A 22,904-nucleotide genomic window follows, 5' to 3' on the forward strand; every position below is an offset into this window, starting at 1 on the left:
ATATCTCTTTCTGCCTCCAGATGTGATCTTTCTATTTTTAATAGCTTTTTTGCTCATCAGAGTTGGCCCGTACTTTTGCAGCTTCAGCTGTTGCAATAATGGCTGCATTACTGACAGATGATGATTTCGAGAAACTACAGGTTTGGGACCTTGTTTTCTATGAAAATGTTGTTTTCTGTGACATGGTGATGGGGTGTAGGTGATTGACTGTGTAGAGACTGCTGTATTGCTACATGCAGGTAACTGTGCTGACAGTGTAGCAGGTCTCTGAGAAGTTAGGGTCTTGAAACTGTTGTGAAGCTGCTTTACTGTGCAGGGACTAATGTGTTGCTGTATGCAGGTGGCTGCACTGACATTGTACAGGTTTCTGGGGAGTCAAATGGCGGTACTCCTATTGCTAAGTTGCCATGGTTAGTAGACTGTTTAGAAACTGTTGTACTGTTATATGCAGATAGCTGTGGCTGACAGTGTAACAGATATGTAAGTCAACATATATGTATCCCATGTGCCTGCAATGTTTGCTGACGAAATCAGAATACATGCATCACACTCACTGGCAGCTCAATGCTTTACTGTTCTGTCTTTCACTAAGTCTCTCTGACAAATTCAAGGCATACAGTATAACCATCTCTACTTTTTAATAATCCCAGTCGGATGTGATGATCTGAAGAATGGTGTTTTATTGTACAATAGAGAAAATTGGTAAAACTGTGAAAATAAATGATGGAATGCAATTAGAACATGCACAGATAAGATACTGCAATGCAAACATTCAGGATGACAAACATGAACACAGTATGCAAACATTAATGAGTCACATATCCAAGACTATGCTGGAATACATACTCCCAATTAGCGGATCTATAATGGCAAATTTAGGGATGAGAAACTCACCACCGGATGCTGGCTGAGAGGAGCACGTGTGTAGGTGTCTGGTTGAACATGTGAGAAATTAAATGGCTGCCTCCAGTGAGTACCCAGAATACCCTGAGAATTCAGCTAAGGTGGCCTGTGAGGTTCACAATTACACTACTTCTGTGCTGACCACTAGATGTGGTCGATAACATAAATGACCATAAGAAGAACTACATATGCTGGAGGCATAACAGTTGGTCATACTTGCCGACAATCAGCTCCAGCCTTCCGGGAAGGAGCTGATTGTTGGCTAATAGCGGGGGGCGGGGCCGATCATTGGGTGGTGGAGCCGGGGGAGGGCCAGCCAATTGATGGCACATTGGTGGCGGAGCCGGGGGCAGGGCCGGATGATCGCGTCATCGTGGCTCCGCCCCTCTTCACAATGCCGTTAGTTTCGGCATTGTGAAGCAGGGGGCTGGGCCGCGATGATGCGATTCAGCGCGAATCGCGTCACTGGCTCCCCCACTGTGGGGGTTTCTAGTCTTTTCAGGGGGGAGGATGGGAGGGTCCAAGGCTTCCGGGAGGCTTGCCTGCCTTTCTGGGGGGCCGGGAGCGGCACCCAAAAATCGGGAGGCTCCCGGCCAAATCGGGAGGGTAGGCAAGCCTGCAGTCGGTAAACTAAATGACCGTGTAGCTGTCTCATTCTATTTATTCCTATTTATTTGACAATAAACTCAGCTAGTGGGCTTGATTCTGACGATGTATGTAAACATTGCTGCAACAGCAGTGATAACCCTCAAATAAATAAGACTGTGGCAGAAGTCAAGGATTAGGTGCCAAAGGTAATAGTAAGAAAGGAAAAGCACATGGGGGAAGAGGGCCCTGCTCATGAGAGCTTACATTCTAAATGGTAGGGGTAGACAGACAGGGGTGACACAGATGGGGTATATAGTGAGCATGGGACAGAGTGTTAGGATGAGAGATGGAAGGCTTTGATGAAGAAGTGGGTCTTGAGAGCCCGTTTGAAGTTTTGCAGAGGTAGAGAAATCCAGAGATAAGGAGCAGCGCATGCATAGTTCTGGAGACGTTCATGGAAGTAATCAGTTAGCAGGAGATGTAACATTCATTAGCAGAGCAAAGAGAGTGGACGGGAGTTTGAAGGGAGATATAACTGGGAGAGGAATCGATAAAGGCTTTGTACGTGAGAAACTTGTATTATGTCGAAGAAGAAATTGGCAACCGTGCATTCATTGCAGGGCCGGCTCCAGGGGTCTGAGCACCCTGTGGCGGCCCGGTACACTGTGCCCTGCAATTGTGCATGTCCAATATTGGAGGTGTGGACTCATTACCATAGGCCATGCCCCTTAAGTGATGTTATTTGGATGCGTGCCTGCATGGCACACCACCAAATAACATCAGGCTGGGGGTAAAGCCCAGCCCTCCGTCACTGGCTGGGCTTCCCCCAGCCGTCTTCCGTCAGTGAATGGATGCTGCGCGCATGTATGCTGCATCCATTCCCACTCCGGTGAGGGTCCCCAACCTCCCAATTTGACCACCCGCAGGCCACTTTGGCCCACGGGTGGAACAGCGGGACAGTACCTCTATGGGTGGTGCGCCGCATTGGTCGAACACCCCTAGAGCCGGCCCTGATTCATTGGATCAGCCATACGCTTGCTGACAGAGGGCCTAAATCACTACCAATCGCAACTGAAAATGCAATAGCGATTACACACGCAGCTCAACTGTGATACTATGCTAATTCATTGCAATCACTATGCTGTCGTAGCACTAAATAAGGACCACCTTACCTTACACACATCCATAATGTTTAGCAAGACTGTGAAAACATCAGTACAATCGAGTATCATCGCAGCCTCACACACACTTGCACAAGGTCAGACCTTACTCAGAAATTGTTAACTTCATCGCACGCTATGAGGTCTCAGGCTGCGTAGGACATTGCAGTGGCTAATTTATGCACGCCCCTGCAACGGCGTTCAAACACACTGGCACACCTACTTTTTGCTGACCACCCCCCATCACCACCCACAAACGGCACTTCCTGTCAATCACTCTGCGATGGGTCTGCGTGGTCACTGCCATCGCAGTCCTGTTCGCAGTGGCTACTTTGCGTACGTGTACTGTTATACATACGCATGTATGCAACAATCGGCCACTTGTGTGCGTATTAGCAGCTGCGATCTAAGCTGAATCAGGCCCTGAGATCTCTACTGCAAATAAATTGATCCATCCACCAATGGACTATGCTTTCCGTGAAATGGGAGTTTTGGGGCAATAGCTGCGTGGAGACCATGTGATCGGAACTCTTCTGTCTCATGGGGATGTCATGGCTGATAGTAGGATTGTGCATAAATTAAACTCTGATAAGAAACTCTGCACACACACTTTCTCTTCAACACCACCTATTGAAAGATAGTGATTATTTTATTATATTATGAATGTCCCACCACTGCAAATGTGGGTGGGGAGTGGCACAGAAGGGCTGTGACAAAATAGTGGGGGTTGGGGTAAAGGAGTGGGACACAAGGGCGGGGGACCTATCTGTTTAATATGTTCTGGGTTCCCAGTCTGGCCTTTGAAAATCCTTCTTAATCTTTTTGATACTTTCATTAGACAGGACATTTAATCTTCATTGCGCTGTAAATTATGTCGGCTTCATAGACTGTCCTGATACTTTAATTTAAACTATGTTTTTGTTTGGATTATAACCTCTTAGTTTATTGTAGTTGTAATCAATCTTTCATATTGTACTTCAATGATACCATATTTCTACCTTAAGCAATGTGTAAGAAAATGGAAAATGAAGACTTGTGGGAAAGCTATCTTACTGCCTGACACAAAGTGGGTTCATCCGAAATTATTGTAGTGTACCTCTCCCAAATTACAATTCTGCATGCAGCTGGGTTAGGAGTATTTATATTGGATAGATTGAATTCCAAGTATGTTGTAAGTTATGGTATAAAAAAAAAAATCCCCCCAATACTGTACTTTTATTTGACTCTCCTAATTGTGTTCCATTTTCCATTTTCTACTAGATATAAAAAACAGCTTCAAACTGCCAATAATAGGACATCTAGAACATTTTTCTACTTCATCAAAATCTCAGAGTCATTTACTTTATAAAAAAAATGAGCTGCTTCCATAAGTCAGCTGAAAAAGGTATAGACATTTATCAAAGTAGATTTACCTTGTAATGGAAGTTACAAGATTGTTTATTCAAATTGTTATGATCTGAGGCTGTTATGGATGTGTCATAATGTCAGGTCTATTTTTGTAGATTTTCCACTTGACGTCCTTTGTCTTTTGCAACTTTGATGTGTGTTATAAAAACAAAAATGTAGGGAAATGCACACAAATGGTAAATTGTTCTCTTTTTCAGCTATTGAGTCAGTCGATAATGTTACTGTTTTGGTTAATTTAAATTGTGGACATTAAAGGACATCCAATGGAGCACTCATAAAGTATCCAAAAATCTCAAGAAATAAATTGTACATTGATTAACCTGTGAAAAAGAGTCCAGTGTATTTTTGTATAAGCTAAAGGGCCTGATTTAGCGGTGGATGCTGCTGCTGTGATAATAAGTAAATGCTGGTATCAGCCCTCTCCTGGTGCAGTAGCCTGCGTTTTCAGCAAGAAATTGTGGGGCCCGGTACTGATAAAACAGGCAGGGCCCCCCAACCTGGGGGTAATAGAAGTGGCTAGAGCTACATCAGGGGGTGGGACACCAATTTGTGCGTAAACACAGGGGGAGCACCTGGCTATGTGGTTTATGCCTGTTTATAATTTCTTCATCCAATCTGCCTGAATCAGTGCCGACAGAAATATGGAGAGAGCAGAGAGGGTGGCCTAGGTGACTCTGGCAGTAGTGCAGCAGCGCCGTGCTGTACCGGCGGTGGCATTTCAAATATGGTCCCGCTGCGAGCCAATCACAGCTCGTGGTCTGGCAGCCAATCAGGAGCAGATGCTCCTGATTGGTTGCCGGTCCGCGAGCTCTGGCTTGTGGCCATCACCATAATCATGCATTGTATCAATTCTACCTGCCGCACTGCTGTACCCGGGCCCCCCTCTCTCACCACTCTCTCCAGGCCCGGGACTCGAGGCTCAGCGGTCCCCACCTGATGGCGGAGAGAATAAATTATTATAAATAACAATTAACGGGCACTGTCTAGTGTTGCTGTTCCAAGGAAAAAGCTGCTGTTTATAGAGGAGATAGTCAGTCTTCTTGTTACAAAGATAAACAAAATGGAAAAAACTGCGCTTGTAAACCAGAATGTGTATTATAATAAAAGACAAATTTAATAAAAATCACGAAAACCATATAGCTTATAGTTAAAAACAGTACTCCACAAAAAATCTAATGTACCCACGGCATCATTCCATGCATATTATATGTAAGCTCCAAGAATCGTATGCAAATAAACCATGTCCTGTGGGAAACAACAGTCCAGCTACAATTGCTTTTTACCAGCTCTGTGAGACAGTTGAATGGAATCCCTTTAATTAGCGGTGGTCGAATGTTATAGCAAAGTCCAGGACAAGTGTATAGGATCCTAGTCCACAGTCCAAAGGTCATATGCTGGTAATCCCAATTACAGACGATTATTAGATGCTCATATAGAGAAGCTTCTCATGAGCATAATTTGGGTACCTGGGTCCAATCAGCTGATGCATTTCACTGCTGTCAAGCAGCTTTTTCAAAGTTGTCTATCATGGTCCAAAGGATCCTTTATATGTGGTTCTCCAATAATGACAAGCGGTCACAGCTGACTCACATAATTTGCTAATCACTCTTAATTGTACATAAAATACTTCACGTTCAATTGAGCTAAAAATGGGAGGCAAACAATATGTATACAATATAAAATATTTATAAAGAACTTACTTTTTAAAAGTATATTCTCTACAGTCATGTTCCCGAGTGAGTACTTCCATTCTACAAACTTCTTAATCCCTCATCGGATACAATTGTACCATGTGACAGACATCAAGCTTCCTCGTAAGTGACTGAACAGGGCATGCATCCATATTTGTATTCTTGAACCAATACAGGAGAGGACCTATCACTGGAAATTTAATCTCCCTCTTCTCGGTTACTAAGTAACATATAAACAGAGATATAGTACCCACTTAATTTAAAGCACTCTATTAGCAGTCAGACGCTGTCGGGCTTCTAAATTGACACATATTCCATATCCAAACAACATGGTGATTAAAATTCATTTCTCATTCTGTCATATTGAGACTTATTCATCTTAATAGATCAAAAGACTACAGATGTTTCATTTATATTACTGAGATCGAGATCTTTGTCATTTTACTGTTATATTATGAAGATGTAGTTCCATAGGTGGTATATATAGAGCAATTGAATATACCTAAATCTCCAGGTTATTTTTTCATCTCTCAAATATAAGTAAAGTAGAATAAACAGGGAAATATGAATATGAACCCTTCAAAATGAATCCTACCGATCAGTCCAACATTTCCTCAATCTTTTCAATGGTGAGAATAAATTTCAACATACAGTAAAATTAAATGTAGGATATAATCTAAAATATCTAACCTCAATCCCCTATCTATCCAGAATTACAGGAGATACACAAGTATATTATCCACAATTATAAAATTGTCCTGACTTTCAAGCTTATATATACCCTCTCCTCTGATTAATTTTAATCCATATTTAATACTATATATGTATAGCAATAAAATAATACTACATCCATTACACAATTAATTTTTTATTAAAGATATGTGGTACTCTGCATCAATTATTTATTGGGACTACAAGTATCAAAGAAAAAAGAGGCATCCAACTCCTATTAAATAATTGCATTTAGCTCCAATGCTTCATTTAGCCCACTTTGGTAGAGAGAGTTCAATTGAAAGGTCCAATAAATTTCTTGCCAGCACAGTTTCCCAAAACTATCGCCCCCTCATTGTGTTAATGGAATGTGTTCTAAGCCAATAACTGTCAGAGAACTTGGATCTCCTTTATGATTCTCAGCGAAATGTCTTGGTATACTATGATTGCAAACTACCTTCAAAATGTTTCTACAGTGTTCCATGAAACGAACCTTCAAAGAACTTGTAGTCCTCCCTACATAATTTAAATTACTCCCACATTGCAGTAAATTATCCACTCAATTGGTATCACAGTTAATAAAACTGGTTATCTTTTATATCTTGTCACCAGTTGTGATAGGTATCATCAAAGTTTATTTATAGCATGTTTGCAAGTGGTGCATTTATTCTTCCCACATTTAAAAAAGCCTGCCAGTTAGGAAGAGACCACAACACATAGTCTAATTTGGTCTCCTTATCCGTACTGACAGGTTTTATAAAACTAGGTGCAAGTATAGTTTTTAATGATCTATTTTTCCTAAACACAAAAGGAGGATTGGTTGGAAGGCAGTCCCTGAGGATTGGATCACATTTAAAAATATAATTCCCCGTTATAATACGTTTGATCTCACTTGATTGGTTATTGAATTGTGATATAAATGCCAAATTTTTAGATTCCAATTGTGATTCAGATTTTTTTTTTAAATAAGCAGAAGGTCTCTGTCCACAGTCAATACTTCATTAAATCCTTGTCTGTAAGATATATAGGATAACCCCAGCTAGAAAAGAAATCTAACATCATGGAAGCTGAGTAAAGACACTTTTCAAGGAGCAATTTCTCCTTTGGCATAGTAATTGCCCCTTTGGAAAATTAGTTTTCCAAGGAGCATAATGTGCACTATTGAAATGTAAGTATGCATTACTACCTATGTCTTTAATATAAATTGAGGTTTGTATTGCATAATTTATTATCTCTAGGGTCACATCCAGGAAGTTCACCTTCCTCCTGTCATAATTGTGGGTGAAAACTAAATTTAAAGTGTTTGAGTTGGGAGAATTAACAAAATCAGAACCTGTGATAGAATACCCATCCAAAATTAAAAATAGATCATCTATCTAATGGCCATAGAGGACCAGGTGAGTGCCAAGCCTGCAACACCACACAAGGTCTTCCTCAACTCGCCCCATGGAGAGGTTGGCATAGCTCAGGGCAAACCGAGCCCCCATGGCCATTCCCATAGTTTGGAGATAAAATTTGTTAGAAAAAATAAAATAATTGTGTGTTAATATAAAACAAATCAAATCAACAATTAATTGTCTGTGTCTCACAGTGAGATCCCCATCCTGATTCAACAATTCTTGTATAGCCTGAATTCCTAGATTATGTGGAACATTGGTTTACAATCTTTGGACATCCAAAGTTAAAAAAGCATAGGAAGGTTTCCACTCAATTCCTTGAATCAATTGTAAGAAACAAGTGGCAGCCCTGAGTTTCAGTACCGCTCAACTATGCGAACATCGGCACTGAGTACAAATTGCATGCACCTCTGAATCAGGCCCAAAATGTATAATATAGGTTGGATAAATGAGGTATCGGTACAACATGCAGTGGTGGTTTGGGGATATATCTTTGCAATATAGCCTGGCAATATATGAGGTATGTGCAGTTTATGGCAGGCAATTGGTGGGTGTTTGTGCTAGCAATGGGTGTTTTTCTTTGCAAACTATCATTTGTAGAAGATATATCTCTGCAGTACTTGGCAAACAGTGCACTCCACATAAAATATGGACAGTGCTACTTCCTCAACTAATCATTGGTGATACTTTGCTCACCAAACAAAAATACTGCTCACTGGTTTCAAAAACCAGAGGGATCATTGTTTTTGAGTCTCAAATATGTTGTCCAGTTGTTTATTTTTTTTGTTTATCATGGACAGACTTTCCTGCCTTCTGGATTAGGGTAGGGGGTTAGGACACTTACCTACTTGTGTCAGGATTCTAATTGTTTGGATGCCGCTGTCAGTATTCTGACCACCTCTCTTAATCTATTTGACCAAACTCACATTATTTATGAGAATCACTTTTGTTTGATTAATTTTTTTTGCTGCTGCCTGGGAGCCATCTTGTCCTCACCATAGGAGAGGTGAGTTGTCATGGGCAGCTATGGTGCAACTATGTAAATTCAGGGGTTGGATCCAGTTCCAGGGGTTCAAAACACATGTAATTCATACCCCCCAAATGTTCTCAATTTTTGCGGGACATTCCTGCTGTTTGAGCACTGTCCTGCTGTCTTATCTGTGGACCACAGTGCCCTGTGGATGGTAATCTATCTCTTTCTCTCCACTCTTCTGATTGTGCAGCATCCAAATACTATAAAGACTAGAGGTTGTGAGGAGCTCAAGGAGCTCATGATAAACTCCCAGTATGACAAGGAACAGGGGTGTGATCCATGGCCATGTCCCTAACATGATATGCAATGGGGTCCTTATATATTCCTTCCAAATGTTGGGATGTATTGGTAATCAAACAGGGTCCTAACAATTAGCCAAAAACTTAAGCAGAGCCGAAGCTGAAAGCTTATCCAGGGGTATCAGAACTGGAAAAGTTGTCAAAACAAGCCAAAGTCAAAATCCAGAAATCAAAGAGAAGTCAGAATAGGAGCAGCTACATTACATGTAAAACCACAATAATCAGGTCAGGAGGATACTGACTTCCTGCCTTATATACCAACAATCTGCATGGGATTGGCTTTGGCCAGAAAGTGGATGGATTGAAAACATATTCTCAAATATATAACAAAAGCTGTTCTGGCTCAACTGGCAAGAACACAGACCACAGGTCACAATATCAAGACAGTGGGGTGCATCCAGGGATGGATTGGTTGCCGCTGGGCCGGTCCAAGGCTCCCCTCTGCTGAGCCAGCTGACACTACCTACCAGTATCGGCCAATTCATTTATCTTCCAGGGCCTGCTGCCACACTTCCAGGATTTGCATTCTACTGTGGAACACAAACCTGATGCTCTCGGCTCCTATGTCGCCTCCCTCAGTCTCTGCTGTCTGTCCACCCACTATCTCTGCGGGATGGGTCGGGCTGTCCCCTGGGACTGATGGAGTTGAGTTGAGCCACGCAGGGAGTAGAGGGGTGTGCACTGCTGCAGTTTTGTAGATGGGAGTAGGAGCCAACTGTCAGTGCTTTACATCGAGGGAGGGATGGCAGCCTGGACCTAGGAGCTGTGGAGAGAACTTCTTCCTGGCGAGTTACTTTCACTCCCATCCTGCCCACTTCTTCCTACCACTACTCCCAACCTGACTGCTGCTTCCCACTACTCCTCCAATCCTGAACCCTGCTTTCCACTACTGCTCCCATCCTGCCCCATGCTTCCCCCTACTACTCCCATCCTGCACCCTGCATCCTACTATTACTCCCATCCTGACCTTTGCTTTCCACTACTCCTTCCATCCTGCCATCTGCTTCTCACTACTCACATCCTGACCCCGATTTCCCACTACTATTCCAATCCTGCCCCCTGCTTCCCACTCTTACTCCTATCTTGCCCCCTGCTTCCCACTACTATTACTCCCATCCTGTCCCCTGCTTCACCTTATTACTACTCCCATCCTTCCCTCAGCAGCAGTGGAGTGTATGGCGCTTGTGCTTTCTCTGGCGGGTGACTCACAGTACAGTACCCACCTAACCACCACCCCCACCTCCGGAACATATCCGTAACCCACCCTACACCCCCTGGCACCCTAGATATACAGTACCCCCCATCCCAGGAGCATACACTAACCTCCTCATTCTAATAAATGTTTATCATTTTTTCTGCAAGCTCAAATTTTTGTTGTCCTTTAAAATGAGTAGTCTCTCCCATTGTAGCCCTCAAGACAAGAAAAATTTGAATTCAAAGTTTCACATGTACTAAAGTTATCGTTATAATTCCACCTTCCAATGACTACCCCTTAAATACTTGTGATTCTGTTTAAATATGTTATTAAAACTCACCTTATATCTCACTATTGCTTTCATAGGTGATGGGGCATTTGAAAGTACACTGGGCCTGATTCAGCAAGGATCATAACTGCGATTATGCACGCAATCAGCTGAGTGTTGCATTCTGCGCATGCATATGAACCAGCCACTGCGATCGCAGAGACTATGCAGACCCTTCACAGAGTGATTGACAGGAAGTATCATTTGGGGGGTGGTGACAGGTAGGTGGTCAGCGAAACGCAGGCCTGCAAGTGCGTTTGAGCAGGGGCATAAATGATCCATTGTGATGTCAAATGCAGGTTGGGCTTTCACTATATGTGGTTATTAATTTCTGAGTAAGGTCAGACCTTGTGCAAGTGTTTGTGAGGCTCCAATTGTACTCAATGTTACCGATGGTTTTGCAGTCTTGCTAAGTATTATGGATGTGTGTAAGGTAAGGTGAGCATCCTTATGTTATGCTGCCATGGCATAGTGATCTCAATGGATTAGCATATCATTGCAGTGAGACTGTGGCCCTGATTCAGAGCCGGACGCTCTGATAGAGAGCTCGCTCTGAATCAGGGCCATCCTTCATTTTTAGAGCGGCCTCCTTGCCGCTCGTATAACTGTGGGTGACCACCCACAGCTATAGCGAGTGGCCAGGAAGATGGTCGCGATGGTCAAGACCATTGCGACCATCGGGCTTGCGACGAGACCCTTGTGGTAGGGTCTCGTTACCGCAAGCCCTGGAGTGCTTTCGGCTCTATCAGAGCCGAGAGCACTCCCACTGAAATCACTTGTGATGTCAGTGGTGCCGGACCCAGACGGTAGGCCATGGGAACGCCTCCGTCTGGGCAGGCACGCCCCCGGCATGCCCACCAAAGGGGGCTTACTGTCACTCAACATTGACAGCACGCCCCCTTTGGTGCGAGATCCGGAGCGACGGTTTGCCCGTCGCTATCTGGGTCTCACGCATGCGCACGACGGAGCCGCCTCTGTCGTGCGCATGCGCACTGGGCCTACATCAACCCACTTGTGAGCGCTCAGCACTCGCGAGCGGGTCTGAATTCGGCCCTGTGTGCGTAATCGCTATTGTAATCGCAGTTGCGATCCATACTAAAGCAGGCCCACTGTGTGCTGTATACACTCAACTACTGGATGCTCTTTGGATTAGTCTAGTGGTGATGTTTTGGCATTATATTAGGTTCTTGAATTATTTTTTTATGTGAGATGAACAGAATTTATTAGATATAAAAAACAAATAAAAATAAAATCAGACACAGGGCCTGATTCAGAGCCGGTCGTAAGCAGCCGCTCGTTCGCTATGAGCTATGTTCGCACAACTGCGCATGCGTATGGGTCTTAATGCGCATGCGCCAACCAGTCATTGCGGTCGGAAATCGTGCACTCGCAAAATAGCGAGGGGCTGCTAATTTGATTGACAGAATGTACCGTTTGTGGGTGGTAACAGGGGAAGGTGCTTGAAAACGGGGGAGTGGAGATCCGAACGCAGGTGTGCCTAATGGTCAAAAGGGCGTTTAATGGGAGTGCATAATTAGTAAAGGAGCGTCATCGACCGCGTCACTTGGTTGTCTTTTAGCCTGAACTGCTCGCAGTGATTGCGGTAGAAAAAACCTACCACAAGCACTGCGAGCAGTTCAGATGCCTTTCGATGTACCCGATTAATCAAATAAATACCGGAGATGACGTGTGATGCGAACGGCAAAGGGGCATCTTTACAAAATAGCAAGCGCATTTTTCGTTCGCTCGCTCAGACATAGAGGCGTCAACAAACCGCAATGAGCGAGCGCTCAATTTAAATAGCCAGCCTCTTTTTTGGAACGACCGTCCGCAAATAGCGTCCGACTCTGAATCAGGCCCACAGTTCTGCTCATCTGTATTACTGATCCTTTGTTCCGAAATAATTGGCACAAATGTAGTTAGTTTACACTGCACTCGTTCCCTTAGCAGTATTCTCTAAGAAAAAAATCTTTCACGGATTGAGCACAGGTGGCTGTTTGTGTAAACTGTAAAGATTTAAAAGCTTAGTACGTATGGCTGAAAAAGGTAATATGGCACAAAAAAACTTCTTCTGTTACTACTCATCAATTCTATGGGTATTCCATGTCAAATAAATGCTACAACAATTTACCATTAAAGTACACATTGGAAGTGCCAACATTAACACTTCTTATTGTTGGGAAGTAGCCAGATCATTTTTCACACCAATATTTAATGCAATCTAAAATGTCTTCACCACTAACCGTGTCAGCTGTTGCTTGCTTTCCTATATTTGGCAACACACTGGAATGAAGTGTAGAATGAACTGCCCATAAACTTATTTAATTTTATTTTATTTTTGTTTTCACTATGATAAACATTGTCTATTTGCTTAAGTGGGTAGGGCAGTTTTAATCATCATGCTGTACCTTTTGGCTATCTTCTACTGATGTAGCTTTCAATTTAAGGAAAGCAAATTACATCTTTTTTTCCTTTCAATTGTCTAAATGTATTACAGTTACAGTAAGTGAAATGCTAAGAGTGGGAGAGAGAGCGCGTCTGATATGTAATGGGTGTCATGGCAGTGATCCAACAGTTTCTGTACATTTAATCCACCCACCCTAAAATTGAAGTTCCAACTGTTTTACAATTCCCTACTTTCGGTGATAAATGTTCTTCCTACTCCATTAAGGTTTGTTTCCTTTTCCCTAAATGAATGAAAAATGTTTATTTGCAGAGTGGAGTATGTATAGCTCTATGCTCACTATTTATATAAAGCATGAATTACTAATACCATTTATAGAATTCAGACACAATTATACGTCTCCTAATCTACAATGGAAAGTTAAATCAACAGAGTAGGAAGCAAATTGGTACTAAAAAAGAAATTTGAGATTAAAGTATAAAAAAACATTTGGTTGTTTGCAGAGCTACAAATTTACTGATTGAGAAACATTGATAAATACAACATACAGAGCCAGTAAGAGAAGAAGTTGATCTTGGCACAGGACATAATAGCTCTACATATCTCAATTATATTGAAATTCAGAAGTTCAGATATTGGTAAACAAAATGGCAAAGGAACTTTTGTGGCACTACTATTAACAATCAGTCTCTAAGCGGTAGATTTGTGAAGCCGGGTTTGTTAAAGACACAGATCATCAGCGGCTTTGACTGATAGTTTTGTAAATGGCAGTAGGACGGCAATAAGAATCAATTCCTATTGTCTTTAAAAACGTCATAATTCTACCGCTAGCTGTCACTTGGAGTACTATTTAAAAAATTAAACTCTTTTGTGAGTTTTGAAAGAGCTAGGCCATTTAGATACTGTATGGATAGGACTCCAACTCTGGAAACAAAACAGTAATGCTGACAGATGGCTGCCCATCAGCTTGAAGGTGGTTAAATTCTGAGGCTAGAGATAAGTCAGTCATTAAGATCTTAATCTTAGCTCAGTCAGTAGACTGATCAAGGTAGAGAGTTAAATTGTAGTGTTATAGGAACTTTACTTTAAAATCAGCCATCTTCTCATCTAATTTCCAACATGAAAAATATACTTTGGGATTTTCTTATTATGGTTTCATTATATCCCTTCCATCTATTTTGGCATTCCATTTCTACTTTTGATCACCTTTTGTTTCTCCTTTCTCTCCTCTGTCATTACTGTCGCTATTCCTGTTTGCTTTTCTTCCCAGTAAATTTGCTCTGTTCTCATTGTGATGTCTCGTCATGTCGTCTGCCCACCAGCCTGCTATGTGCAGGTTGTCTCTATTGTTGCTGGGGAGGCTGAGGCCTTGTGCATCTGTGTGGATTTTTGGCAATCCAGGCTCACCATCCACTGAACCCCACATGATGCTAAAACATGGGCATTCAACTGAGTCTCTATCCTGTTTCTTTGGAGATTGCCACTGTGGACTCTGAGTTCACAGGATTTCAACCAGGAGGTCTTGGCAATGAGCTTTACTGTTCCTCTCTCACTGTTACATCTGTACTCAGCAGGTTGAGTCTAGACTGAATCATTGGAATGGTTGCTGACTTGTTCACCTGTTATGATGATATCAGCCTGGTTGTTGGCCTGGTCGACTGTGATTGGTTTGCCAGCAGCTTTAATCAGGTGCTGGCTTTTGGGTCTGTGTGAGTTGTTCTGTTCTGGCTGCGTCTCCCACAGGATTCCATGTCTTGCAAGCTGCCTAAGATGGATTGCTGGTTTCATCATCTGCTAAGTATCCCGGATACATTATATTCCATATTATTGCTAGCAGATGTACACCTGGATAATATACTACTCTGGATAGTCCATGTGTTTTAAAAATGTCTTATCCTGCATTTTGCTGTATATCTAAAGAAATTACTAAGTTACTAAGTTTTGCAATTACTCACATTTTAATTGAATTATCATTCTGGAATTATTACTATTGCTTAAGAATGTATATATTACTAATGTAGTGAAAAGATAACTGCATATCTTTTTGTTAGCTGCTTAAATAGCTAAATTGAATATTTGTTTGTTACTAGCTTGCAGTGATGTTAACTGCAGGAGAGTGTTCTGGTAATCACTCTTTAGGAGTGCAATTTGTATTACTACATAAATTAGCTTTACACTGACTTCTTCTGTCTAGTGTGGGAAGCTAAGCAGGAAGGGGTTGGGTTTATTCCTGAAAGGGAGACCTCCTGAGAATCTAGGTGTAGTTCACTATATGAGTTCTTAGAGTGTCACATTCCTATGTCTATATTTTGATACCTGTGCTTCCTGCCCTGTTATTACTTTAAGTGTGAATTCCAGGTGGCAGCTGAGTACCTACGAACAAGTTTGTGTTCTGGGAAAGGGGGTTGTTATTGGTGAAGGGCACTTTGTTTAGATTTTGACAGTGCAGGAGTTCATCAAGTATCATAGCACTCACTGCTTTGGTGTTCAGGCTGGGCCTGCTCTTGGGGCTCTGATTGGGCCTATCCCTGGGGGTTGTGAATGCTGCTACTGCTCCCCTCAATGGGCTGTTCACTGCCATTCTAGGATCCAGACATGCAGGACTCCTCCTTCCACCTTGAGAATGGAAATTAGTGTCCCCATTTCACACCTGGTTTCTACTACCACACAGGTCATAACTGTAGCCTTCAAGACCTATATGGAGGAGCCTGTGGCAAGTCCCCCTGTGTTGCTCTCAGGCATCTGGGTGCTGGGACGATTGTGCTTGGGAAAGGGATGGGCATCCATCTCCATTATTTTCAAAAGATCACTGTTCATTCCTGATACAGTGTTTTTAAAAACAAGTTGATTCTGGAAACACACTGCATTCGTAGAATCAAGCAGTAATATACGTACCTGTTCCCCATCATTGGAAAAAAGAGAGGACTGGGCTGCACATCCCAATTTAAACAAAATAAGAGGTTCAACCTTGCTGAGACCTGTAGTTTTACAGCAGAAAAGGGAGGTAATGCAGATGAACACTCTAAGCACTAAAAATACTGAATAACAAAATATATATAATAAACTATCAATTAACATGGTTTTCTATTAAGGTTCTTAGTACATGTTTGGCCAAAGATGTTTGCCCACCTACCATGTCAAGGTGAACCTTATCAGGTGGGTCCCTAACATCCCTAATACTGACACATTGTATACATTTATCTAGAACTTACCTATAATAGTGCCCATTACATGTGTGTACTGCAATTCACAGGACCCATACTAATTAAAATCACCTGGGGCAGGTAGGAGGAGTGCTAGCCCAGAAGAAGGGGTCTCACCTTCAATGTACATTAAATACACACATACATAAGATAAAAGGGGGGCAGGGCTGCACATCCCAATTTAAACATAATAAGAAGTGCTACCATGCTGAGACCTGTAGTTCTAATGCAGAAAAAGGGGGGAAATGCAGATGCACTCTAAGCACTAAGAATACTAAATATCAAAATATATATAATAAACTATCAATTAAAATGGTTTTCTATTAAGGTTCTTAGTGCATGTTTGTTTGTTCCCCATCATCACCAGCTCCACTGCAATGTATCAGCCTTTATTTTTTTCTATTATTCTTAAATGCAGGTGCATGACTTTACCAGCTGCACTAACTGTGCATGCATCAAAATTATATAGATCTTGGGAAAGATCAATATTATTTTACTGACTACTTTCTGTATAAAATACAGACATGATGATCTCCTATCCATCTGAAAGATTTATACAGGACTGTGAATTGGTTATATCCAGCCTGGGCTGGCTTCATGACCATGGGTGGTTACTGGTCCAGCCCACTTGTTATTTGCCGTTCTTTTGTCCACTTACATTTCCATGGTAGGACAGGTTTTGGTAGCAGACTTGCTTTGTGGGGTTCAGAGGTAGGTTGCACCCCAGATGGTCCCACATTGCCAGATAAAGTAGTATTGAAAATTCCAGGGGCACTCTATAGTGCCTGGTGAGTCAATTTGGTGGGATTTCAGTGTGAGTCATTCAGTCCCAGGACCTGTCAGATAAGAGCTGGAATGTGACTGAAGAGGGGAGCACCATGGTTGGGACATAAACAGTTTATGTCCCAACCATGGTGCTCCCCTCTTCAGTCACATTCCACCTCTTATCTGACAGGTTCTGGGGGGCTCTCTGTTTACTCTCCATCAGGGTGTGAGTACCGCAAACCTCTCTGGTTTTCTAGCCAATCTAGTGCAGTTGTGCCTCCCTCCCCTCTCATGGTACAGCATTTCAGGTCTCCCACTGCTCCCCCTGCATTTTTTCACAGGGATACTGATGTTTCTTACTGTCGTCCTTGTTATATTCTCGTTAGGGCAATTTTCTGCTTCTTGTGTTGGCTCTGATCCTGGCCATTTGGGCAGTCATTGTGGGAAAAGCTTGCTCCCTTTTACTGAGCAGCTTTTCTGGGTCCTTGAATGGACCACTCCTTTCCTCTTTATCTTTTTTTACAGCTGTTTGATCAGTTGCTGGGATGGAGCAAAGAACATCTGAGGGCACTTCAGCATTCAGGCTCTCTGACAGGATTTGGCCCTCTGTTCAAGTTGTGGGCTCTGTTGCTGAGATGTGAAAGGGAACATCTGTAGGTGCTACTGCAGCCAGGCTCTATGTTGGGGATCAGCTGGGCACCTCTGGTGAGTCTTATAGTCTTACTGCAAGATGGGTTGTTGATATTGAGTCATCCTCTGATAGTAGAGAATTTTGCCATTCTCTGCATAACTGATCAAAGTAAGCATGCTAACATGCATGGCTTCAATATTGGATCTTATTCTGGCAACAGTGGCACTAGGAGCTCTGGTTCATCCTCTTCGGATTTACCTAGTAGATCTGTATTTACTGGTTCCATGACCAGGACGTTACTGCACTCTTGCACGATAATTTCTCTGAAAGTTTCTGCTTTCCTGTTGTAGAGGCAGTACTTGTAGGTTGTCCCTAGAACCTACATTCAGCATTGGACTTATCTGCTTGCTTTGTAGTTCTGGCGATATATACTGTATATGTAAAGCCTGCTGACTGCTGGCATTGGTGAATCCTGAGCAAAACTAACCAATATTTTAAAGTAGCAGTTATTTAAAAGGCAAAACCAGGTTGATTTTGCCTTTTAAATGACTGCTACTTTAAAACATTGAGCAGTCTTGCATAGGACTCGTCAATGCCTGCAGTCTGCAGGCTATTACATATATCCCCAGGACTCCGGGAATCCCACTTCTTCCACCATTGTGGCATCCATCTCACAGAGGATAGGCTTTTCCCGTTTTGAGGGGTAATTTTAAGACCTTAGCTTGAGTTTTTTGCTAGTGTCAGATGCTTACGGTACTCAGCTTTTTAGCTTAGCTGTGGCGTCAGGTGCTGCCACCTAGTAAAAGTGGAGGTGCTGTATCCTGGGCCCACTCTACTTCCAGTACGGTCATGAGATTGGTCATACCAACAATCCACATTGTTATATATAGTGGCATGATATGAAGGATGTCTAGAAGCTTAGGTAATGTCAATGGTGGGTGAAACATTGGTCCACTCATTTTGGTATTTTCTCAATGTATATGATAGTTTGTTAGGATGGGGTATGAGGGATGGCTCTTGTCTTCCCATCTTAGGCCCCTGTTAACTTAACCACCATCAACACAGCACAGGGCTAGATCAAGGGGGTGGGCAACAAGGTCGGTCGTCCCGGGGCCCCCGCACAGGGTTGATGTGACCCTGCTGAGAACAGGTGTCCAGCGGCACCTGTTCCCAGGTAGAGGCTCTGGAGCTGCAGGTGTTTGACAGACTGCATGCAGCAGCAGTCAGTGCTGCTGCATCAGCTTTCTAAGGGGGAGAGGGGCCAGCATTACACTAGCGCATAAAACCCCCACCGATTACTCCCCTCCACTGGGTGCACTGGGGGTGGAGCCGGTATGACAAGTCCCGCCTCCATATCCTGCTAACCGTGTCATTACATCACAGGGGCGGAGCCTAATGAATCGAGGAGGTACCCAGGTCCTTTTGCAACCTCCTGTACCAGCAGCAGCTGCTGCTGCATCAAGTGTAAGTATGTATGTGTACTGCCTTACTGTGTGTGTATGTATGTATGTAATATTGTGCATATGTGTTAGTGTGCATACTGTGCATGTATGTGTTAATGTGTATATATGTGTAAATGTGTGTATACTGTTTATGTGTATGTGTTTGCCCCTGTCTTCATGTAGCCTGGGTGAGGGGCGGGTAGAGGCTTTGTGTGGGGATTTCCGGTGGGGGGGGTAGGATCGGCTCTGTGTGGCTAGGAGGGGGCCCCCACAACTAAGTTGCAAAGGGTCCCCCACAAGCCTTAATCCAACCCTGACACAGCACATGAGATAGTTGCGTTGGTGATTTTGTTTTTTTTCTTAGTTACCCTGGCCTGGCAACACTTGAACTGTCACCACTTTTAGTTATGTCAGTTCCGTATGTTCATGTTATCAGTAACACCAATGGGAAGTCAGGCCAGACCTCAACCCCCTAGTATGTCTTCTGTGATCCAATGTTACCACACTGTGACATTTTCGTCCAAATCCATCCAGTGGAAGGTTCAGAACAGACTCCCTGGGTCAAAGTTCTGCCCAGCGTACACCAACAGGAGGTCCGACCGGGACCCTAACCCCCCTAAAACCTGACCAGGATCCAACTGGACCACCTAGCATTGGTTTCATCCCAATCAGTGCTGGGGTGTCCTAATGCATAACCAGATAGACCAAAGAATGTTATATATAAGATGTTGTGCACAATGAATATTAGTTTCTTTAATTGGTTCCCACATTAGCGTTTTCTAAAAATAATTATTTTTAAGTAAATCTTTAAACAAATGAAAAACAACAGTAGCCTTGTGCTAAGTGTTTTGTGTTTGTCTTGGAGAACACCTTTTATAAGCATGTAATGAAACATTTTCTGCCTTTCCCAACAAGTATAACATGCTTTTAGCCTAAGGCACCTATGACCACCACAAACCTTACAAGAACTCTGTCACTTCACAAGCAAACTTGTTAATTGGATACATTTCCACAATTACATCTATTCTTTTCAGGATTAACTCATTCAGCAAAGCGTGGTTGGACTGTAACTTTCAGACTGCTCAGACATTCACACATTTTAGGAAGAGGTATACTGTTGATATAAAGTTTAACAAGGTAATAGTAGAATTGTAAGTAAACATAAAAAATGCTGTTTATATTTAATGACATTATTCATTTCAGTGCATCTGTGTCTTTAAGTAAGGTTGATTTGTTTTACTGCTTGTCACATGGTGCAAGCTGGGGAGTTTTTCCTCACTTTTTAATTATTTTCTGTGTGAACTGGTTTCGCTGTAGGTGGCATAACACCGTGAGTGTATCGTGCCCTTAGATTTGCCAGGTATTTTCAATTATGCCTCATAATGTTTTATTATTTACCACCTAGTGAAGACCACCATTATTTTGCTTTGTATGAAGCATGAAATACTTTAATTTTACAGATTTTGATTAAAAAAAATATTATGTACTGTAGTTCTGGAAATGTAGTCGGTTCTCTTGTACAGATGAGATTAAAGGAAAGCATGTTTTTTTATTACTAAAAAAGGAAATGTTTGACCTGGGGTAATGTTTTCATAACAAAAACTTTGCATGGCATTTTGTATGTGCTTTCCCCCCCTATTTAGCCCATTACTCTATTGTAGTCTCTCTGAATTCTTAATGTATTGCCCACACATACTGTATCAGCATTTATTAAGGTAGTGAGCTATTGTTTCTTGTACAATGCACCAAACATTGTTGGCAACTTATATACAAAGCAATTCTATAGGAGGTGCGCAACACCTGCTTCCAATCCACTTACACAGAAAAAAAGAGTCACCACACTGTAGTTAAACATGGGTACAAAATAAACCTGGGCAGAGGATGGCGCTGGATATAACAAACCTATACATGTAAAATAAAATGATACTCAGTTGTTTGTGTGATTCTTTGGTTGATAATTCAATGGTGTATCACATGCAGTGGTGATCAGAACATTTTTTTCTCATAGTGAATTCAGATTGTCCTGATGTACTCCTCGGCGTATTTGTCAAAAAAACACATAAATAAACAATAGACTTAATAAGGAACCATTTTCAGAGGAACCCTTCTTATTCAATAGTTCCCAAAGGGTTTAGACAGTAACACGTAACCAACTTACAATATAGCAAGTAGGGGTATTCACATAATGGTATCTTTATCTTTTACCAAATATAGACTTAGTCAGACAAATGTGAAAAAAACTTTTTATACTCACCAGTGCACTGCCTGATCCCAACATCCCATACCTCACTTCTGGGGCTGAGCAAAAAAAACTTTTTATTCACACCAGTGCACTGCCTGATCCCAACATCCCACACCTCACTTCTGGGGCAGAGCAAAAAAAAACTTTTTTTTGCTCAGCCCCGGAAGTGAGGTGTGGGATGTTGGGATCAGGCAGTGCACTGGTGTGAATAAAAAGGTTTTTCACATGCCTACATCCTAATTATTAACCACACTTGAGGACAGCCTTCTGTATAAGTGTCAGAAAGGTGTGGAAAAAAACCCTTTATGAGTAGAGCCAGACTACTGTGTGTGGAAGTAGGGTACGCATCATATATATCGGGTTCTTTTCCAATTTCTCCATTTGTCTGACTACCCCCCCTTCCCCGCCGCCTAAACCTAAGTCCCCCAGGGGGGTGCCTAACCCTAACCCCCCTTCCCCTAGCCTAAACCTAACCTCCTGGGGTTGCCTAACACTAAGTCCCCCCCGGGAGCCCTAAACCTAACCCTCCCCCCCAGCGGCTATCCGCGTTCGGCGCCCGGCGTCCCTTCAGTCGGGATGCCGGGTGCCGGTCTCCCAGCGTCATTAAAATGCAGGTGTCTAGATTTAGACGCCTGTCATTTAACCCTCACCGGGATTAAGCAGTCAGGAAGCCGACTGTCTGGATTAAGTCTGCCGGCTTCTCGACTGCATGCCATATGTCAAGGGCAGAGGTGGCAACACTAAGTTACATATCTAAATAAGTGACATAAGGGTTGGGACCCGCACTAGAAAAAAAACAATCTAAGTTAGCCAATCCGAAAAAGTGGCTGGCACTATATACTCAGTATGAAAAATATTTCAGTAGGATATATTATATTATTATGTATAAAATGCCAACTTAATAAGATTCAAAGCAATATCAGTGGTTGCTTCCTAATTCAGAACAGATATTTATTTCAGCAGGACTGTGTTCTATCCACTGAGGGAAAAATAACTGTAGGGATTTGTTTTTCTGTTTTTTTTCTTGCTACATGAATATCAATTGTATCTCTGCTAGCTGTTGAGCAACTGCATTGCTACATTTTGCAAGATATTGGTACTAAATGGATACAATGATATCTCCTTTAACAGTATGTATGCAGGATAAACCATCTGACAAAATATTCCTTCAAGTATACTAGAATCTATGTAGATATGTTTATCTGATATTTTTTTTTAATCAGAAGGAAGGTTTTTCCAGCATTGTTTTCAATAACAAGGGATGTTTTTTTGAATGACCAATAATATATATATATATATATATATATATATATATATATATATATACTGTATAATGTGCTGAATCTAACCACTTACAACAATCGCCTTTTGCCTGTATTAACAAAAATTGTCAGTGAACCATAATGATTTATGTTTGTTTGTAATTATTGGTTGTATTTAAATACTATTGGAGGTTGAAAATAACCTCTTCCCCTTTTCTAAAAAACTAAAAAAAAAGTTACGTT

This window comes from Taudactylus pleione, unplaced genomic scaffold (genome assembly GCF_031769625.1).
Source record: "Taudactylus pleione unplaced genomic scaffold, aTauple2 ptg000021l, whole genome shotgun sequence".
NCBI lineage: Eukaryota > Metazoa > Chordata > Amphibia > Anura > Myobatrachidae > Taudactylus > Taudactylus pleione.